The sequence below is a fragment of the Equus przewalskii genome, chromosome 24 (genome assembly GCF_037783145.1).
Source record: "Equus przewalskii isolate Varuska chromosome 24, EquPr2, whole genome shotgun sequence".
Taxonomy (NCBI): Eukaryota; Metazoa; Chordata; class Mammalia; order Perissodactyla; family Equidae; genus Equus; species Equus przewalskii.
In genome coordinates, this window is record NC_091854.1 from 34,197,629 (window position 1) to 34,217,976 (window position 20,348).

The window sequence follows — 20,348 nt, forward strand, 5'->3', positions numbered from 1 at the left end:
CGACCGTAAGGATGACCAACCTGGCCGGCTCTCTGTGGGTTGTAGAAGGAGGGCTGCATGGGTGGGGAGAGGATGGAGGGGCGCGGCTTGGAGTCTCAGCCTTGCCCCTCTCCTGTGACCTTCATGAAGCCCTCAGCTCTCAGGTCCCTCTCCTGGGAGGGGAGTCAACGGTGGCCAACAACAGGGCCCCAGGAAGATCTAACAGGTTATCTCGAAAGAGCACCGTGAACTATAACACGCTCCACAACGCACCGTGTGATGCGAATACAATAAAGCTCCGACTCAACCTCGGCTCGGATGCTGTGTGGTCAGCAGACAGTGGGGCCTCCTGGGGCCTCCGTCTCTGGAGGCGGGAGGCAGCGCTGACTCTGCGGGGTTGTCAGAGGAACACGGGCAAAGTGTTTCATAAACGGCACGGCTCATAAATATATACGGTTTACTGCTCTTACGACTTAGGAATTTCAGTATTGATCTCGCGTAGATTAAAGACAAAATGGAGCCCTTCTATTAAACACCGCGCAGGGCACAGAGCCCTCAGTGCCCGTGACACTCGTTTCCAGTTGGAGGAGGGACCTGAGCCTGTCTAAAATGGAACGCTCTTCCAGGTGTTGTGTTGGAACCTGGCTTCTCCATGCGGCCGGCGCGGACAGAGCCCTTCTGTGCGTGACTCATGGCTCACCCTCAAGCTTTCCAACAACAGTGAGAAGTCACAGCCATTTGATTTCCCCAGTAAAGAGTTATTGGCAGTAACAATCCCAGGGAACATCGGGTTAGTGCTGCGAGCCCTGCTCCCAGGCAGCTCGCTGTGACACGGAACAGACACAGCGACCGCAGCTCTGGCCCTGACCTTGGCTGCCTCTGCGTCAGCCCTCTGGCCTCAGGCTCGGTCGCCCCAGCGTAGGCCCGAGTTTGACGGCCTTCCGGACAGAGGGGCCGTGAGTCCTGAACCGACATGCCCCACACGAGAAATGTCTTCCTCAGACCTGCCCCTCATTGACCCTGCCTGGTTCACGACACCACGTCTCCCTTGTCCCAGAGACCAAGGCTTCAGCACCGCATTGACGCCACCCTCTCGCGTCCCAGGCCCATCGGGCCTGGACCACAGCCAGGTAGGCAAATCACCCGCCAGCATCTGGGGCTTGTCGTGCCGTTCCCGTCATGGTACCCGCTGCCCCATCCAGGCCCTTCATGTTGTTGTGTGGACATGGCGGCTTTGTTTGTTGTCGTTAATCCCATTGCACCTGGTTGTTCTGCCACCTGCAGTGCGACCTTCGTACGGTCCTCTCCACACGTCTGCCTCTGATGTCCTAAAAGCACACGCTGAGCTCCACCCGCTGCTCAGCAGCCTTCTGTGGCTCCCTACTGCCTAGAACATGACGGTTAACTTCTAGGCCCCCACAGTCTAGTCCTTTCCGACTGGTCCTTAGCTACCCTCAGCTCCAGTTGTGTCCCTGATGCACTCTGCTGTCCTTCCTGCCTCTCTGTGCTAGTGCAGCTCCCTCCACATGTCACATCTCTGCCCGTTCTCCCAGGAGATGCAGAACTGATGTCTCCCTTGACTGCAGGTAAATGTCTTTTTGACCTCAACTCCCACAGACCTTTCTGCATCTCAGGTTAGCCCTGGTCCAGGCCCTGCACCGTTGCATACATGTCATGGGCAGGGAGCACAAGGACGCATCCTCAGAGAGGTCACTGCTGGACCCTTCCTTTAGAGTATTATCCCCTGTTATTCTCTTTCATGGAATCTCATTCTTTTCCTATAAAACACTTAGCATTTATGATTTTTGTTTTCAGATGTACACTTATCACTTGATATTTGCCTCACCTCCTGCCCTGTATGCTGCCTGGGGGCCTGGACCCTGCCAGCTTGTCTGTGTCTGTCACAATGGATGGGGGTGCTGACTCGTGGTACAAGCTGCATGAACAGCAGCTCACTAAGCAGGCAGATGAGTGAACTGTGGGCCAGCCTGCTGGCCCGTCACTTCTGGAGGGGACCTCTGTGTTTCTGCCATCCACCTACCCCAGTCCTCCCGCTGGAAGGTGCCCACCCAACAACCACTGAACTGGATTGTAACTTTGGGTCTCATTTCTTCGCACTGAGTGAGGAAACTACTGTGGCTGACTCACTGGCCTCTGGACTTGTTGGTGAAAGAAAAGCAAGTACACAGGCTGCTTGAATTCTAGCAGATTTCCACGTGGGGGACCCCAACGCGCTTCCCAATAAAGAGACTTTGGTGCTAACGCAGATCAACAAAGAAAGCGTGAGCAGCAGAAAGGTAATTAACTAATTTCTGACGTGAGTCTGTTTACACTGCGACTGTCGAGGGTAATCATGTTAGTTTAAGAAAGACCTCTTGCCTTAATTCTAAGTGTTCGCACATGGCAGTGTTGTCAGGTTGGGTTCTGGCTGTGAAATTAGCACACGTAGAAGTTTATGTAGTATGTACTCATATCATGGATGACCCATAATTTTAATGAGGGCAGAACTTAATTCGTGAATTAGTCGATCAGACAAATTGTTCAACCGTTCCTCTATTATTTTGTTCTTTCATTTCTCATTCACTCATTCATTTGCTCACTTGACGAGGACCAGAGTGGGGACTGTGGGCCGAATAGAGTGAGGCCTGTAAGCAAAAACACGGCCCGTACCAGCACCCTCGGCGAGGGCTTAGCTGCCCAAAAAGATCACAGAAGGCTTCACGGAGAAGTCAATATGAAAAACAAAGATTCCTCTCTCTGACAAATAAAGGGACTATGGGGTGTTCATTCAGTAATTTTATATGAGTCCATTCTGTCATTAGCCACACTGCGTGTGTGAGCTCTGTATGTGAGTGTGGATTCGTGTACATGCGTGTATGCGTATAGTGAGCTGGCCATGCCTAAATTCTGCTCGCGAAAGAGAAATGGAGGAAATTAAAACTTCCAGTTTTCAAAATCCATTATTTACTAAATAATATTTTTGAAACCATAGAAGTCATCATTCAAGTAATCTACAGAGGGGAAGCCAGTAAGTAGCCAGACGGACAGGCTGGCGAGTGGCCGGGGTGGGGCCGGTGTGGGCTGCCCAACCTCCTTCCTCCAGAGTGTCTAGGGCTTTGAGTCACATAATATTCACCCTTCTGGCTTCAGTCGTTGTCTCTGTTGCTTCTCTTCCATCTTTTTCCTTTAATTTTCAAAAGTTTTATTTACTAGAGACATGTGACTAATGTATCAAGAAGCAATCAAAACATGACTAGCTGTGGGCACCACTCTCCATGCCTGAGATCCCCTCAGCTACACAAGAATCTACCGAGACCAGGTGAAGAAACAGCATGCACATGCTCAAGTCTCTAAAAGACCCAGCAGGGTCACCCAAGGGTCCTCTTGAGCCTGTGAACAGATCCCTAATGTGATCCCAGGTGTGTCTGAAATGACTCAGGCCCATCCGACAATGTAGAAAATGATAGATTCCCATGTGCCCACCATCAGCATAAGAGGAAAAACCTGCAGCCACTATGGAAAACAGTACAGAGATTTCTCAAAAACTTAAAAACAGAAATGCCATACGATCCAGCTATCCCACTACTGGGTATTTATCCAAAGAACTTGAAATCAACAATTCAAAGAGACTTATGCACCCCTATATTCACTGCAGCATTGTTCACAATAGCCAAGATGTGGAAGCAGACCAAGTGCCCATCGACTGATGATTGGATAAAGAAGATATGGTGTATGTATATACAATGGAACACTGCTCAGCCTTAAAAAAGACAAAATCATCCCATTTGCAACAACATGGATGGACCTGGAGGGTATGATGGTAAGCGAAATAAGCCAGACAGAGAAAGACAGACATTGCATGACTCACTAATTTGTGGATGATAAACAAACACATGGACAAAGAGAACAGATTGGTGGTTCCCAGGGGGAAGGGGGTTGGTTGGCCTAAGGGTTAGGGGTACATACGTATGGTGAGGGATAAAAACTAGACTACTGGTGAGCACGACGCTGTCTACACAGAAACTGGTATATAGCAATGTACACCTGAAATTGCACAATGTTATAAACCAATATGACCTCAATAAAATAAAATAAAAAAAACCCCACAAAAAACCCTGTAACTTACTGGATGCCTCAGTTCACTGCTGTAACTGCGTGCTCCTGCCCTCACACCCCCTCTCCTCTACTCGCCTTCAGGTAATCACTCCTCTGCATCCATGGTGTCACTGTCAGCCTTCTATCCTTTCTAAAGGCCAGAGGCTGTAATTTGGTTTGTATGAACTTTAGATTCAGTTACTTGGTGAGGAGAATTTCCAGTTCTTTCAGATTTTCTACCTTGGATTCCCACCAAGTTCCTTTTTTATTAGTTGATTTGACCCTCTGAAGATAATTTAAACCTGACAGGGATACTTAAGTAGGTGGTTTCAACTCAAGCATGTTGTTCCACAGAGACCACGGTCAAGCTCCCCGTTAATTCAGTTCTCTTACGGAGAATAGGAATAAGATGGGAGGAACCAGGGTGATGTCAAAGTTGAAACTGGGTTATCAATCCCGGGGGAGGCTAACGAGGAGACATTTAGGGAGCATAACTGCCATCCAACTATTTCAGGGCGTCACCCTCCTTCCTACTCCTGACACCTGCTGGGTCCTCCAGTGTTCTCATCCCGCTTCTCAAACGCCTCTTGGCTCCACGCCTCCCTCTGTATCGCACACAGGCCCTGGTCACCTGGCCTGCTCTCTTGTGATACGTTCTGAACTCTTCATCACCCACCTCTCTCCCTCCGACCTCATTCTTTCCACTGAACCCAGAGAGATCTTTCTGGAACACAAGTCAGAGGAAGTCACCCTGTTCTTCTCAGTGTCTTCCGGTGGCTCCCCACGGCTCTCAGGGTCAATCCAGTCTTCATGGTCTGGGTCCCTGTGGACCTCTGTGCTTCCTTCTCCCCTCTGCTTGTGCCTCAATCCTGTTGAGCTCCACTCGGTTTTCTCCTCCGTGTAGATGCGGCAGTGCCCACCGCTAACTCCTACTTGTCCTTTGAGGCTTAGGTCTAGCATCACTTCTTCCAGGAAGCTTTCCTTGATTGCTTCTTTGTGAGTTCTCATAACAACTGCACACTCTTCCATCTTCGCCCTGAATAGGATGCCGCATGGAGTGTCACTTGTCTGTCTCCCTTTCTGGACTGCAGGCTACTTCGAAGGCAGGACTGTTGCTTATTTCTGAACCACAGCACCTCCCACCAGGCCTGGTCCACTCCACGTTTGTGAAAGGGATGAATGCACGCTCGAGTGGATGGAACTAGAAGAAGATACTTGAAAATCATCCCCCACCTGAATGTAAGCCCCAAGGAATGTGGGGTGTCCACTGTTCCTTCCTCGCTGTAGCCTCTGCACCAAGAACTGTGTGGGGCACAGAAGTGGCTGTCGACAAAGAGCTGACCAGCAAGGAGACTAAGACTTCTTTGTGTGGGTCCGAAGGGTAGAGCTTTGACAGCGGGTGGAAATTCCAGGGAGATGATCCAAGGGACCCGTTCAGCCCCGTGGTTTCCCAGCAGGGGGCTCACTTCTGGGATGCCATAAGCCGGCAGAGGGCCTGGCTGGTGGCACAATTGGCACCCCCTTCCCAGGGGGTGGTTTTCAACACATGTCTGTGGACCCCCTGGACACAGCTGCACCGGGTCACCCGAGGTGCATTGACAGTGCAGGCCCTGGTCTCACAGGAGCAGAATCAGAATTTCTGGGGTGGCCGCAGGAATCTGCATTTTCATCAGCTTTCTGCTTGCTTCCTGTGGACACTAGGAAGGCTCAACAATGCCATGGGCCACTCTAGAAGGCTAGCGAAGACCCCGTCACTGTGGGAGACCTGGACAAGGGTAGGCACCCGAGGTGGGTAACGTGAGGCATGCAACTTGACTCTCCCACTGCACCCCTCAGCAGGCTGCAGACAGCATGGTGTAGGCCTCAGTGAAATTTGCTGAAAAGAATGCAAGGCTTCAAAGACTTGTTTGTAAGAAATTAGATAAACACATGTTAAATGATATTAACTCTTCTCTATACACTTAGGAACGACTGAACAATTTATATGAACCAACAGTCAGATCTGGTTATTGTTTTGGGCTTGAAATTCCACTTATATTTGCAAATAACACCATAGATATGAAGTCATTAAATTTCTCCTCTAACTTTTTTCTAAAAGTCACCTTATTTGAGCGTTACGAAATCCCAATAAAGAGGAATCCTTTGAAATTCACTTGAAGCTGACCTGGAACAGGGAAAATGGGGCTTAAAATTGAGAAGCCACAGTTATAATGACCTTAATCAACTTGCAAAATGCTCACCAGGAAGGAGGATGTAAAGATATATAAACACGGCGCGCACAACCTAAACAATTTGTTTCGTTTGGCGGAAGACACCTTTGGTAAGGGTAACCGAGGGCCTGTTCCTTTCTGTGCGGCGTGTTTTGTCTTCAGCGTTTAGAAGGCTTCGGCATTTTCAAGAATCATGTTCAGATCACCTTGGCACTTTGCTGCCTGGGGTCTTCCTTTGCAATCAATAGAAATACCAGCAGCAAGAATCGAAAAACCCTGTCTTGCTGGGAATGCCTCTTTGAAACAAACTTTTGGACTTCCCGACTCTCATTTTTGGAATTTTCAGCAGGTGACCATGGATTCCTCCAAGGATAGACTACTGATCTAGAGAGCAGGTAATCATTTTTACCCTTGTGGTTTTAATGCATTTCAATATCTGTATTTCCTATTGTTTTGAGTGTTTAGAAGACATTAGCATGCTGTCACCCAGCTAATGATCATTTGCTCTTCAAAGACATAGCATGAGGTATTGCTGAATGTTATCTCCCCCAGTTAATGGGGGACACTGTATAGTGGGTTGAATGGCGGCCCCTCAAAATATCTATATCTGCTAAGAACCTGTGTATGAGATCTTATTTGGGAGAAAGTTCTGTGCAGTTGCAATTAAGTTAAGGATTTCAAGATGAGATAATCTTGGATTATCCAGGTGGGTCTGAAATCCGATGACGTGCGTCCTAGAAGCAGAGAAGACAGGCACAGGGGAGAAGGTGATGTGAAAACAGAAGCAGGGGCTGGAGCGATGCATCTACTTGCTAAGGGCACCAAGGACCATGGCAGCATGGAGCTGGGAGAGAAATGCAGGCCTGCCCCCTCGCAGCCTCCAGACAGGACTGGTCCCGCCGACACGTTGATCTCAGACCTCCCGGATGGTGGCCATAGAAATGTCTGTTATTTTAAGGCAGCCAGTTTGTGGTAATTTGTTACGACGCTTTGGACCCAGTATCTCCAGTTTCTTTCCAGCCCAGCCTGCTGCGAGCCCAGACTGACCTGGAAGTTGGAGGCCTCCCACTGTATGTTCTGAGGAACTTTACTCCACAGTTGATGCTGGGCATTGAGAACCACTGTGGTCGCCTTGGGGTAGAGAAAGTTGGAAAAGAGCTGACAGTTGCTGGTCACTGGTTCTTGGTCAGGTGCTGTGCTAAGAGATTGACGTGCATCTTATTTTGTCTTCACAGTACATCTCTGAAGCTCGTCCTGTTGCTTCTTTCCATTTTCTCAATAAGGAAACAGGCTCAGAGGATCCACCTCCTACACTTTTGGGCGTTCCAGTGCCGAGGGCAGCGCTGTGCCCTCAACAGGCTCAGCCTCTCTCTAAAGTCTTCTCTCCAAACCATCGGAATTTCAGGGAAAACAGAGAGGCATGTGGGCCAGGCCACGTCCAGTAGGGCTGTGATGCCCGTGAGGGCCTCCCTGGAGATCTGTGTGACTGCTTAGATTGTAGAAGCTTCTCGGCTTGAGAAGGGTGGTGGACTAACTTGGAAAAGGACTCTGGGGGTGAGTGACTCATACTTGATTTGATTCCCCAAACAGCATTTGAAAAAGTCATAACTGACCCTGAGGCAAGTTCCTTCAAGTCGTGGGATACTGAAGATGCTCACGAATAAGAAACACCAAACTTAAGTTTCCGAATCTACTTAGTCGTGAATCACTTCGCCATGAGAAATGTATTTTTATGCTAGAAAAAATGTTGGCGAATAGCCTTCCTATCTCTGTGTAGGAGGACTCTTTTAAGCTTAAATTAGAGGAAGGAATCAGAAAGGAATGTTTAGATAGTCGACTACATAAAAATCAACTGAAGACTACGTGCCAACAAGCATTTTAAGCAAAATTAAAGGGCAAACAAACATCTAGAGAAATACTTGCAGCAAATACAAAAACAGACTTTATAGCCTTAATATATAAAGATTTCATGCATGTCTATAAGACAGATGATATTGTTCTCCAATAAAGTGAAGCAAGGGATAGCGAGGTAAGTTATGGCATGTTCGTACGACGAGACACTAAGACGCGGTCTAAGGGTGTTTAAGAAGGATATTCAGCCCCAGGCAGACAGATGCTCATGGCAAAATGCAAACCCACAGAGCAGGGTATAAGACGCGCTTGACGCAGTGATGGAGGGGAACTTTTATTCAGGGCTCCTCATGCACCCAGCATGGCACTGAGAGCTTTCGACACCTCGTCTCGCCGAGTCCCCGGCCACCTGACGAAGTATGGCTATGACCATCTCCATTTTACATCTGAGGGGCCTATGGCTCAGTGTCATCCAACAAGTTCCTACCACCGCTGGGATCAGCTCCAGGTCCGTCTGTTCCTGAGCTGTAACTCTCTGTTACTCATGGCGGTAGGTCACTTGGTACCTATCATTGTCCCTTGCAAGCAGTTACTGCTTGTTGAACCGGGGGAGGCAGAGGAACTCCCAATCAAGAGAAGGGGCCTCACAGGCAGACAGTCTGGGTGGCCCTGGACGCGTAACTGCTCCCGGCTTCAGTGTCTCCACCGCAGTAAACCGTGTGACGATTAAGTGAATTCGTACTTTTGGAGAACTCAGCCTTCTGCCTGGAAGATAGAACGCGTTCAGAGAACGGCCGGAGACACCGAGGGGAACGGAATCTCTCTGTGTAACGAGGCGAGTGTTCATCACAGTTCTTACCACTGTGGCTCGTTGGGAGGAACCTGTCTCTGGGAAAGTAACCGTGAGGATTCACCAAGGTGTTTGAGATCCGAGGTTCGAGCGTTGTAAGTTCAACCCTCAGCACCCTAACCCCCCACCCGAGAGCGGGGATGGCTCACAGCGTTGCATCTGAGAAAATAAGATGTTTTCTCCTGAGCGGGAAGAGAAGGGGGCAGTAACAGGGGTGGAGGATGCGAGGGTGGGGCTGGGCCAGGGTAAGGCCAGGAGTGAACTGCGGGAAGGTGGAGGGAAGAGCCCTGGAAACGCTGCTGCTGAGACGGGCCAGCCTCTGACGCTCCCGCTGCAGCCTCTCGCCCTCCCCTCCCGTCCACCTGCCTGAGGGCTTCCCAAATTGGCAGAAGTTACAGAGCTTTGCGTGAGCTTTTAAATAAAGAGGAAGGACCTCTCTCACCGCCGGGCGGATGCGGACCTTGGTGGAGATGGCGTTACCAGAGCGGCCTGGTGGCCCGGGACCCAGATGAGACAAGTGCCTCCCAGCATCCTCAGAATCTTCCCGATTTCCACAAAGTGGTGGGGACACACTGACGTCTGGAGCCCCAGGGGTATCGTGTTTGCCTCTGTTGTCTGCGGGTCCTTTGCACATGATAGCCGCTCAGCAGAAATTTGCTGCATGACTGAGGAGAACAATGAAAAGCCCACCTATGTGGCTCGGACTCTAGCCGCACAGGAACTCGCAGGAGGGAGAGACCGCAGCACCAAAGATGTCACTTCTGACACCTTGGGAGAGCTGACCAACAGCCAGTGATGCTGTTGTCATGGGGTTGAGGGGAGCAGAGGAACAGAGAGTGTCGGCGTGGTTCTGCCCTGTCAGAGTCTAGATGTGCTATTTTGGACACCGCTGGAGGACACGGGTTTTCACTGGAGTGTGGTCAGAGAATGGAGCCGTTGCCATCACAAAGGAAAGGACCAGTGGTTTCGTTCTGGAGGGGAGCAGATGATGCCTGGATCCAGGTGCAGCTATCTGGTGCGACCGGAGAGGAGGGGATGCGGGAGCCTGTGTGTTCAGATAGGATGGCGTTGAGCCACAGGATGGTCAGCTTGCCCGTTGCCTAGGAAAGGGCACCCCGGACGCCTCTCAGTCGGAAGATATTATCTCCAGATGGAGTCCTCTGCCTGCTGGCAAAGTCACCAGCATTATTTGGTAATATTTTGATGTGCTATTTATGTGTAAAGGGGGTTTATTGACGTATCTTTCACATTATGCACAAACAGCTCTAGCTTTTCTTTCTGAAAGGGACTTTAGCCACGATGATGGCAAATCTCGGAAAGGCCTTAGGAGGCAAAGAAGGGCTGGGCACCATGTGTCCTGGTGGGAGCGTCCAGGCCAAGGCTTGATTTGCATTCAGGCTGCATCCCTGGCTGGCAAAGCTGGACTCACTTGTGGTCCTGATGAACCTGGCAAAAGCTGGGATGAGGGGTGACAGTGAGGGGAAAGCTCAGCAGTGGGCCAGGAGGGAGGGGGCTTGGGAGAGTCGCCTGGGGGCCTCGTGCCGTGCGTTTGCCTCTTCATCATCCCCCCCAGGAAACAGCTTCAGGAAATCGAGCAAACATTCACGTTGCGTTAGGGACCCCTGAGAGACTTGCCCGTCTCTGCTCGGAAACGGTGCCTCCCCTCCAGCCAGCTTTTGTTTTAAGCATTTAGCTTCCCCGCACAGTTGCAAGTTCATTTACCCATTTTCTCTCTCTCTCTCTCTCTCTCTCTCTCATGAAATCACTTTAGTCAGCACAAATTTGGAGGCAGAACCAAACCCAGTAATAGCATATCTCATGCTGCTATCAATTTTCCGCCAGAAGAACATTTTGGGACACAAAGTCCTTTGTCTGTTTCCAGAAGCTTGATTCAATGACATTACATGAATGACTACAACACCGGGGCATGATCTGCACCGTTTCAAATTGTAACCTAAAAAAGGGAAGAGCTTGGACCGTGGCCAGAGCGTAATGATTTCAGTTCTGAAGAAAATCCAGCAACCACTACACCGCAGCCAGTATTTTCTTGCTGTGGAAATTCAGGGATCAGCTCTAAGCAAATGGCCACCCCACCGCCCGCCTCCATTTTGCTGTGGTTCCTATTACCAGCAGGCCTCCCACGTCTGTTTTGGCTTAAAAAGATAAATAAGTTTACAATATGTTTTTAAAAATTGGGCTGAATCAGACAATTGTATATTTTAGAAAACGAAGGGAAAATGTAAAACCGGCTAATCACAGCTCCAGATTCCGTCTTCGGGAGCCCTAATTGGTCCCATCCCAAAGGTAACATTCTGTCTTAATTGACTTGCGAGATGGTTACAATTATGTAAAATAAAACTGGGCCGGTCGGAAACGCCGTTTTCTTGCTGAACAGGGACGGCCAGCTTTTATAATAGTTGATTGCAAAAGGATGCAGCCACTTTGCTCCTATTTCCTATCTCAGTTTGGACTTGCAGACGTGCATGAGTTCCCCCCTCAACAGAGTGCGGATGGCAAAGGGAATTCGATGCCATTATATTTTCCTAGGGATCGGGGGAGGCAGGATAGAAAGGGTCAGTACTTTTTTATTTTTTGAGGAAGATTAGCCCTGAGCTAACATCTGTTGCCAATCCTCCTCTTTTTTGCTGAGGAAGACTGGCCCTGAGCTAACATCAGTGCCCATCTTCCTCTACTTTATGTATGGGACGCTGGCCACAGCATAGCTTGATGAGCAGAGTGTAGGTCCACACCCGGGATCCAAACCGGTGAACCCCGGGCTACCAAACAGAGTGAGTGAACCCAACCACCACGCCACGGGCCGGCCCCAGAAAGGGTCAGTAGTTTCAGTGTCCACTTTGCATGTTGGTTGAAAAGAGAGAGGGGATGAAGTTGAATATTTTCACATTTGTTGGCAGAGCAGTTTTTTGTGCCATCGTGACCACACACACGGCTCACGCTCGCCTCATAGGAAACAAATGAACGTCAGTGTGCAAGGACCACACACGCGGCCTGAGGGACCCACAGCCCCGCCAGGACTTGGCAACCCCCGCCGTCTCTTGGACCAGTGGACTGTGGCCACCATTGCACCTTGGGGGGCTGCTGACGTTGAGGAGGCCGGAACCCTGCTTGTGGGATCAGAGGAGGCAGAGACCCTGACGAGTAGAACAGCTGTGCCTCTTGGGGTCCTCCTCCCTGGACAGGCGAACCCAGCGAGCCCTGAGAGTGCTTATTAGTATCAATCTCCCTCTTGCCTGTGACGCCAGCAGCAGGGAACCTTCACATGGCGTCCCCACCCACTCACTCTCTGCCCCCCGAGATGCCAGGCTGTCAGCATCCCCTCGGCCTGACTTAGTTCAGAGCCTCATTGTGTCTCCTCTGGACTGTTGCCCTGGATTGCTACCTGGCCTCTCTGCCTCCAGTCTTGCCACCTGTAATTCACACGGTAGCCAGAGTGAGACAAACTCGACCATGTGACCTCAGTCTACACCCCTGCGTGGCTCCCAGAGAGACTGAGCGTGGAACTCGGCCGCCACTCCCTGCTTATTGGCGTAGTTGTTTGCGGAATGCTTTTTGGCTGCCAGCTCACTCCTGGGCCCAGGGCATTTGCACCGGCTGGCTCCATGTGTGTGTGTGTGGGGGGCCCTGGGAAACTTCTGTTGGCTGAAGGAAAATGTCCTCCTTGAGCGCCTCCCCCACCCATGGAGCGGTACAGTTGTGTTCATGTGTTTTTCCTCTAGCAAAATGTCAGAGCTCTGTCAGTGTTTATCTTCTCCTCTCGGCCCGTGGAGATAAATAAACAACGAGCGGAGCAGTCTTCGGGCCGACGGTGCAGTGTGGACGCCCATGGCTCCTCAGGAAGGCCCTCGGACAGTGACTTCCGAGAAGCAGAAAACAATATATTCTGCTGTTACCTTTTGTAGACCCTCCAGACCTCAGGGCTGCATGGTCTCAATCACCTTGTTCAACAGACTAATGTGACAGAGGGGGAAGCGGGGCCCTGCAGAGGAGATGTGACGTCCTGGGTGACCAGCACTCAGTCGGGGGCGGCTGAGATAGAACAGGACTCTGGCATCTCGTTCTGTGCTGGGTGGGAGCCCAGGTTACTTGGGAAATAAGCAAATGCCCTCCATGGACCCCCTTTGGTTCCATTTCTCCTTTACTGCCCCCCCAACCAATTCCTATTTTTATGTTGTTTGTGCTCCAGGCCCTGGAGAGCCTGTTCCTGAGAAGAGCTGGGATGAAGGAAGGGGCCAGAAGGCAAACAAGTGGGAAAGTCCCAGGTGCAGGTGCGGCGAGAGATTCTAGGAACAGGAGCATCTCACTGCCTGACGGTGATTCTTAGGTTCTCTGCCCTGGTCTGTTTTGTAACCGCTCATCACTGTTCTATATTTGCAGTTAACTGTTTGAGAGTGATATTTGGGGTAGATCAAGGAAAAAGGTGGAACTGTGTGTTTGAGTCAGCTGGAACAGAGAGGAGAGGAGAGACACAGGAGGGGAAGCAGGGATGCTTTCTGGGTGCAGCAGGAACAGGAGACCAAGAACATGCAAGCCCTGGATGCCACAGCAGTTTGGGGGAGCTTTAGATTTGATGTGGAATGGGAGTGGAGGCAGAATCTCAGCAGCGTCATTAGAATCTCAAAGGAGAGAGTGAGCCCAGCTCACATTTAGGTTGAATATGGAATTTGTCACCGACCATCCCAAGAAGCACAAGGACTTAGAGAAAGTATGTGTGGCCTTTTGGGGAAAACACCAAGCAAGTGCCGAGCCAGAAGCTTACCCACTTTATCCACATTTAAAAATGTTACCCATCCACCCACCTACGACCCACTCATCTATCCACCCAACCATCCATCTATCCATCCATCCATCCATCTATCCATCCATCCATTCATCTATCCACCCACCCACCCAGCTATCCATCCATCCATCCATCCACCCATCCATCCATCCATCCACCCTCCATCCATCCATTCATCTATCCACCCTCCCACCCATCCATCCATCCATCCATCCATCCACCCATCCATCCATTCATCTATCCACCCCCTCATCCATCCAGCTATCCATCCATCCATCCATCCATCCCATCCACCCATCCATCCATTCATCTATCCACCCACCCACCCAGCTATCCATCCATCCATCCATCCATCCATCCACCCATCCATCCATTCATCTATCCCACACCCATCCATCTACCCATCCATCCATCCACCCATCCATCCATCCATTTATCCACCCTCCCACCCAGCTAGTCATCCATCCATCCATCCACCCATCCTCCATCCATTCATCTCATCCACCCATCCTCCATCCATCCATCCACTCCATCCATCCATCCATCCATCCCCCATCCATCCATTCATCTATCCACCCACCCACCCAGCTATCCATCCATCCATCCATCCACCCACCCATCCATCCATTCATCTATCCCACACCCATCCATCTACCCATCCATCCACCTATCCATCCATCCATCCATCTATTCGCCCACCCACCCAGCTATCCATCCATCCATTCACCCACCCATCCATTCATCTATCCCACACCCATCCATCTATCCATCCATCCATCCATCTATCTATCCCACACCAATCCATCCATCTATCCATCCATCCATCCAATCACCCATCCACCCACTCACTCACCCATCCAGCCTTCCATCATTTTATCTCTTTCTCTCATTGCTCTCTGGAGCCCAAACTGATAAAGCAAAAAACCGGGAAATCCTCTCCCATCCTTTAGAATTTCTGCTGAAAAATGCAGACCTTTAGACCTTTTCGGCCTCTTTCTTGCTTTACTGAAGAGTTTCCTGACAGTCACCTGCACTGCCAACAGGATCATCCTGAGCTGATGTCAGCTTCTCCCTTCACAGTTTCTGATCTAGATATGGATTTGGGACTTTAGGATTTAATTAGTATCTATTTTTTTCCATTTTTAGAAGCTATTGAATAACATAAGCTACATTTCAAATCCTCTTAGCTTGACATGAATCTCTCGTATTTTTCCCTTAACTATTCTGATTGGTATAGATTCTTTGGAGATTTTGTCTTCAGCCATTAAAAGAAAATGAAAAGTTTCTTTTCTTGAAATAATCCCGCTCATATTAATCATCCATCTTCATTTCATCCAAACGCTATTTAAAAATGACTTTTACTTAATTAGTAAGTCACTGAGGCTCCCAACCCGGCTTTGAGCGTGTTGTGGGAACAGATCTTTGGTTATCGCTTCCTAAGTCTGATTCTGGGATGTAAGCTTCAGGGTACCAATGATTTTGAAAGTTGGTTGAAGCCATGCTTTTGAACTGGGGTTCTGAGTGTGGAAATTTATAATGTGGGGGAGCCTGAGGTTATATCGTAAAGACAGAAGTAAACCTTAGCGAGGCCTGTGGGGAGAAGCACCTGGAAGCCTTAATGATCGGCTCGCTTCCTGTCCACGTAGGTCCCTAATCCCCTGGGTGCAGCCGCTTAACCTGCCCCTGTGGCTCAGCCTTGCCCCGGAATCTGGATTCAGTCCTCTCTCTGCTGAAGGGGAGTCTCAAGAGCTCTGGGTCATGAGTTCCACCAGCCAAGGACTACTTCCCAATGACACAGAGTCGCATTCGAGCACCCCTGGTTCTCTAGGGCTTACTCCGTCCTGACCTCCTGCTGCCGAGTCTGAAGTTCAGCTTCCTGGGAACCTGTTCTCCAATCCACCACACGGACCACCCACGTGTCTGGATACTGTGCTGCTGTCGAGAGACACTACGAAAACCAGGGTGTCTCTTAGAGCTGAAGCTTCAAATGCCAGCTGCTGTCCTGCCCACATTTTCCCGATTTCAAGCATCTTCTTCATGTGTCCCTTTAACTGGGTTTGCCTGACTTTATATGTGGGTCCATTTTCATCTCTTTATTTGGAAACGTCTGTGAATCAGTCACTGTACTAAATACTATGAATACAAAGATGAGTAAGATACCATCTCTGTCCTCCGGGAGTTCCCAGCCTGGTGGAGAAGACAGACTTGAAGCTAAACAGTCCTACTCAGTGGATGGAGTGAACGCAAAATGCCAGAAAGAACAAGGAGGGATCCTCCTCCTGCAGGGTTCAGGGGCGGCTCCAAAGAGGAGGAAATCTGGGCCTTAAAGGTTGGGTAGGAGCTGGCTGCACAGATAAGTCAGACAAGCATTTCAGGGAAGGAGCAATCCAAAGCACATGTGCATTGGGGGCGTCTCAAGCAGCCTGGGAAGGCTGGGATGGGTGGGTGGGAGGCTGGTGGACTGGCCAGGCCAGGCCAGGATGACCTTGTGTACAACGATGATAACGACTCTGGCGGTGGTAAGAATGGAGAAGGGTGCTGTGAGTGACAGCAAATCCAAAGTTTGTCTCTATAATGTTAACAATATCAACACGAATAGCTTATACAGGAACAAAATGCATCCCCAGTTGAGCTTCCTAGGATGTTTCTCCGTGTTTCTAACATCCACGTCAGGTGTTTGGGAATTGCTGGCATGTGAGTTACGTGAGTTACGTGGGTTCGCAGGGCCTTTGGTGCATTCGTGTGCTCTGTGACTGGGATGTGGGGCCAGAAGCACGTCCCCAGTTCGTCGACTGCTTTTGCTCTCCGCCAACGTGACAAGGGACCAGAGTTCCGGGCAACACGCTTTGGGGACAGACGTAAGGCGTTCTTCACATCCTGCCCAGTGCAGAGCATGAATGAACGGCCCGTCTCGGCCATGAGAAGACAGTGGCTGCGGGGCCTTGAGAAGGATGCTGTGGCTCGTCCTCCAGTCTGGCCTGTTCTGTCGCTCGTCTGCTGCCCAGGATGTTACTGCTGATCTCTTTGACATTGCGCGGGGCAAGGCTGCTGAGCATTTGTAATCTCTGAGAGTGAAACACTGGGAAAGATCCGGTGTGGAAGGGGGTGAGCTACAGTGAGGGAAGAGTGAAATGGGGAAGAAACACCTGCACTGAAACCTGGACGTGGAGCCCGTTCCCAAATCGTCATCTCGGCTTAGAGACTTCAGCCCTGTGGGTGAAAATGACCAGGAGGCCAGTGTTTCCCGAGCCTGGAAAGGCAGGACCCTCCTGAAGAATTGTGTGACTCCGTAACACGTGTGGTGGGAGCCCAGTCAATGTGTTGGGAACAGGGTCCAGACAGGTTGCTCCATAGGTCTGGTTGGGCCCGCCAGGTCCTGCAGGGGCCTGCAGTCAGGGTGCCGCGCGGCTGTGATTGCACACACGTCGCTTTCCACGAACGGCGGTGCTGCTTGGAGCCTAGGGCCACCTTGAGTGGATCTCAACCACATGGACCCAGAGTTGCTTTGAAGGAGACCCTCACCCGCGGCGCCCTCCCCCCGGCCTGCAGTGCTTCTGCCGTGAGGGTGCACTGTAATAGATGAAATGGTACTCTGCCTAACCGTGCTGCAGAACAACGGCCTTCTCTACCATGTGGAGGCGTGACGGGGTACCAGAAGCCACATTCCGAGGCCTAGAGAGCAACAGAAGCTCCCGTCCCCTCCTGAAGACCCGCCCTGGGTTCTGCTTTCTCACGTTCTGTTGGCACTGGCCCGCAGCCAAGAACAGCGGCGCAAGATGACAAGTGAGAGTTAAAAATGTGTGCAGAGTGGCTGGCTACCGACCCAAGACAGCTGGGGGGAGCCCAGGTAGGGAGGACCTGGGAGGGAGGCGGTGGGGGAGGAGAGGAGAAGGAGCGGGTAGCAGGACGAGACAGAGACAGAGAGCAGGCGAGAGATACTCCCCCACAGAGACACATGGGGAGATGGGGAGACTGAGTCAGGGTGACAGAGAAACTGATGGACAGAGACACAAAAGCGATTGGGGGACAGACCCACTCAGGGCCACACCATCTAGGCAAACATGGAGATGGAGAGAGAGATGGAGAGAGGGAGGGTGAGAGGGGCAGACAGGAGACAGAATGCTCTCTGAGCGAAGGTCTGTACCTTTTGGGGTGGGTTCAGGGTCAACGCCGTGCTGTGGGGTGCTAAGGGCAGGTCAATCACCTTGTGTGGCTCCCCTCTCGCCCTCCACCCACAGCAGTATCTGGACACAGGAGAAATTAACATGAATTTCAAAGGCTGCCATGACAAGGATGTGTGGGAGAGAGGACGTCCCAGACAAGGCCAGCCCGGCAGCCCCAAGTCCACTGGTCCAGGACTGAAGTTACAAAGGGCAGCCCCTCCTGTCTCAGCCTCCTGACCAGGTGAGCTGGTGGCCCTGCCGTTCACCCCCTCTCCTCACCTAAGCCCCTCATCCCGGGCCTCACACCAGACTGCACAGAGTGGAGCCTGCTGAGGAAGTGCTGGGTCCCGGACCCCAAGACCACGTCCTCCCCTCCTGCCACGTCCTAGTCACATCCATGCCTCCACTCAGCCAACCCCAGCATCACTGTGTGCCAGGCTCTGTGCACGGCACAGCCCTTCCCCACAGAACTCTCACGTTCCCGGGACAGACCGACCAGGGCCCCGCAGAGCACGGGGCCCCAGGGAAGCTGGGGCCAGGCTTGGGGGAGCCCCATGCACAAGTCCCTGACAAAGGCCGCAGCCGCAGGCAGACAGGGTCCAAAAGGACATGTCGGAGAGCAAGGAGAGAAGGGAAGAAGCCAGCGTGCACGGCTGTGCCGGCCGCCACAGACACTGCTGCACTGGGTCCACGCAGCCACCCGCTGATGGGGCTTTTTATCCCCCTCCTCTTTCTTGTAGATAAGGAGGTGGAGGTTCAGAGAGGTTAGGGAGCCAGTCAGCGACACAGTCTGGGGTCTGTCTTTCTACGGCCCCAGACTCCCCCCGAGGCCTCGTGAAGCTTGCTGTCCTCGAGGGGACACAGGGCCCAGCACAGCCGGGCTCCGGCTGCCACCCAGCCTCCGTGAATGTGTTTTTCAACAATGAGGTTTTCTCTACAAGTTAGTGATTTTATGGCTCTCAGCAAAAATCTGTGACACCAGATGTTAAATGCAGCGGGAGAAAGTTATTTCCATCACTGGTGAAATCTTGCCGAGTGCACGGAGTCTGGTCCCATATTTGACTTCAGGCAACACGCGATCTGATTTCTGGTCACGGAAAGAGGCTCGGCGAGGGCTGCGGGGCGTGAGCCGCCGCTGGGCCTGTGGGTGTCTGGAAAGCAGGCAGCTCGGTCTGTGACGTGTCTTGTGGCCTGACTGGTAAACAACACCTGGCTCGTCTTGGGGACCAGACCCCTCGGCCAGAAACCACCAATTTCTTGCCTGGGCCTTGTCAGAGCCCTCTTGGAACTTGTCCCCATGGAGTCCTGGCTGCTGTGTCACGTGGACCCCTCCTCATCTCACTTCTGTCCCCTCTGTTCACTCCCAGTAACTGTTCAAGCCTGGCCAACCCTCCTGGAGACACAACTACCAGGTTCAATCACATGAAACTGACATTTTTGGGTAGATAAACAACAGCCAAATATTGGCAATTGTGTATCGTTCATGCTGATCTCCTGACCACCTCAGTGTCGTATCCAGAGTGGTTTCCTGGCAGACTGGGGGCTGTTGGTCCCCGATCAGAGTCCTTGGAAGATTGAATTAGGTAATGTTCATAAAGACACCAGGGGCCTTGCTTGGAACGCAGTCACTGCTCAATGAACGAAGTCGGGATAGGGACACGATTGCTATCGTCCTCCCTACCCTGTCTTCCCCCAGAGGGAGTCTTGCCCCAAGGTCCTGCTTAGTGCTTATTTGTCCCACTGCCCACAGCTCAGCCCTGCTTGATACCCCGGCCCCTGGCCAGGTTCCCACCGCTGCGTCTGCAGCCCCTGTCTGACTCCCAAGTGCCTGCCCTGCCCGGGTCAGGCCACGCCGACACTGACCCGCTGCCAGCACAGAGCTTCTGGGGCCCCCGGGTCCCTCTGCTGTGCCCACGGAGTCTTAGGGTGGCTTCCACGGCATCTAGAAGAAATGAGACAGTGTCTTCTGGGGGGACCGGAAGAGTCAGGGCAGGGAGTCCTGTGAGTTTGGAAATGTGGTATTTGTCATTAAACTCTGGATGGAGCCAGGGTCAGGACAGGCTCCTTCCAGCCTGGCTTTGTGAGCGAGGGTGGTTTTTCTTTCTTCAGTGAGAAATGGAGCTGCCGAGGGTTAGGAATGCCCCGGTCAGCACGTGGCCTCCCTGCGGGAAATCCAGGGACAGTTACAGAGATCTGGTGACGAAGGAATCTGAGAAAAGGGAGGCCGAGTCCAGTGAAGGCTGAGGGGCCTGATGGAGCCTCTGCTGCAGCAGAGCAGACTCTCAGGTGGCCAGCTAGAGGTGGCTTTCTCTCCAGCGGGGCCGGGTGGAGCCAGCCAGCTCCCCCTTTAGGTGTGCCTTCTCCACCATGACCCCGCTCTTGATGGACCCGTCTTCCATGAG

The 20,348-nt window shown here is 51.6% G+C and overlaps 1 protein-coding gene and 1 long non-coding RNA gene across 10 annotated transcripts in view; one reads left to right on the plus strand and one right to left on the minus strand.

The window, feature by feature from the left end:
* The window catches only part of NFIA (nuclear factor I A), a 520,766-nt gene that overhangs the window by 452,644 nt on the left and 47,774 nt on the right, over positions 1 to 20,348 (minus strand). The gene's annotated exons all lie outside the window — the stretch shown is intronic.
* On the plus strand, positions 1,929 to 13,379 carry LOC139079141 (uncharacterized). The gene is made up of 2 exons (XR_011532476.1): positions 1,929 to 2,276; positions 13,190 to 13,379. It is a non-coding gene; the product is annotated as an uncharacterized lncRNA (long non-coding RNA).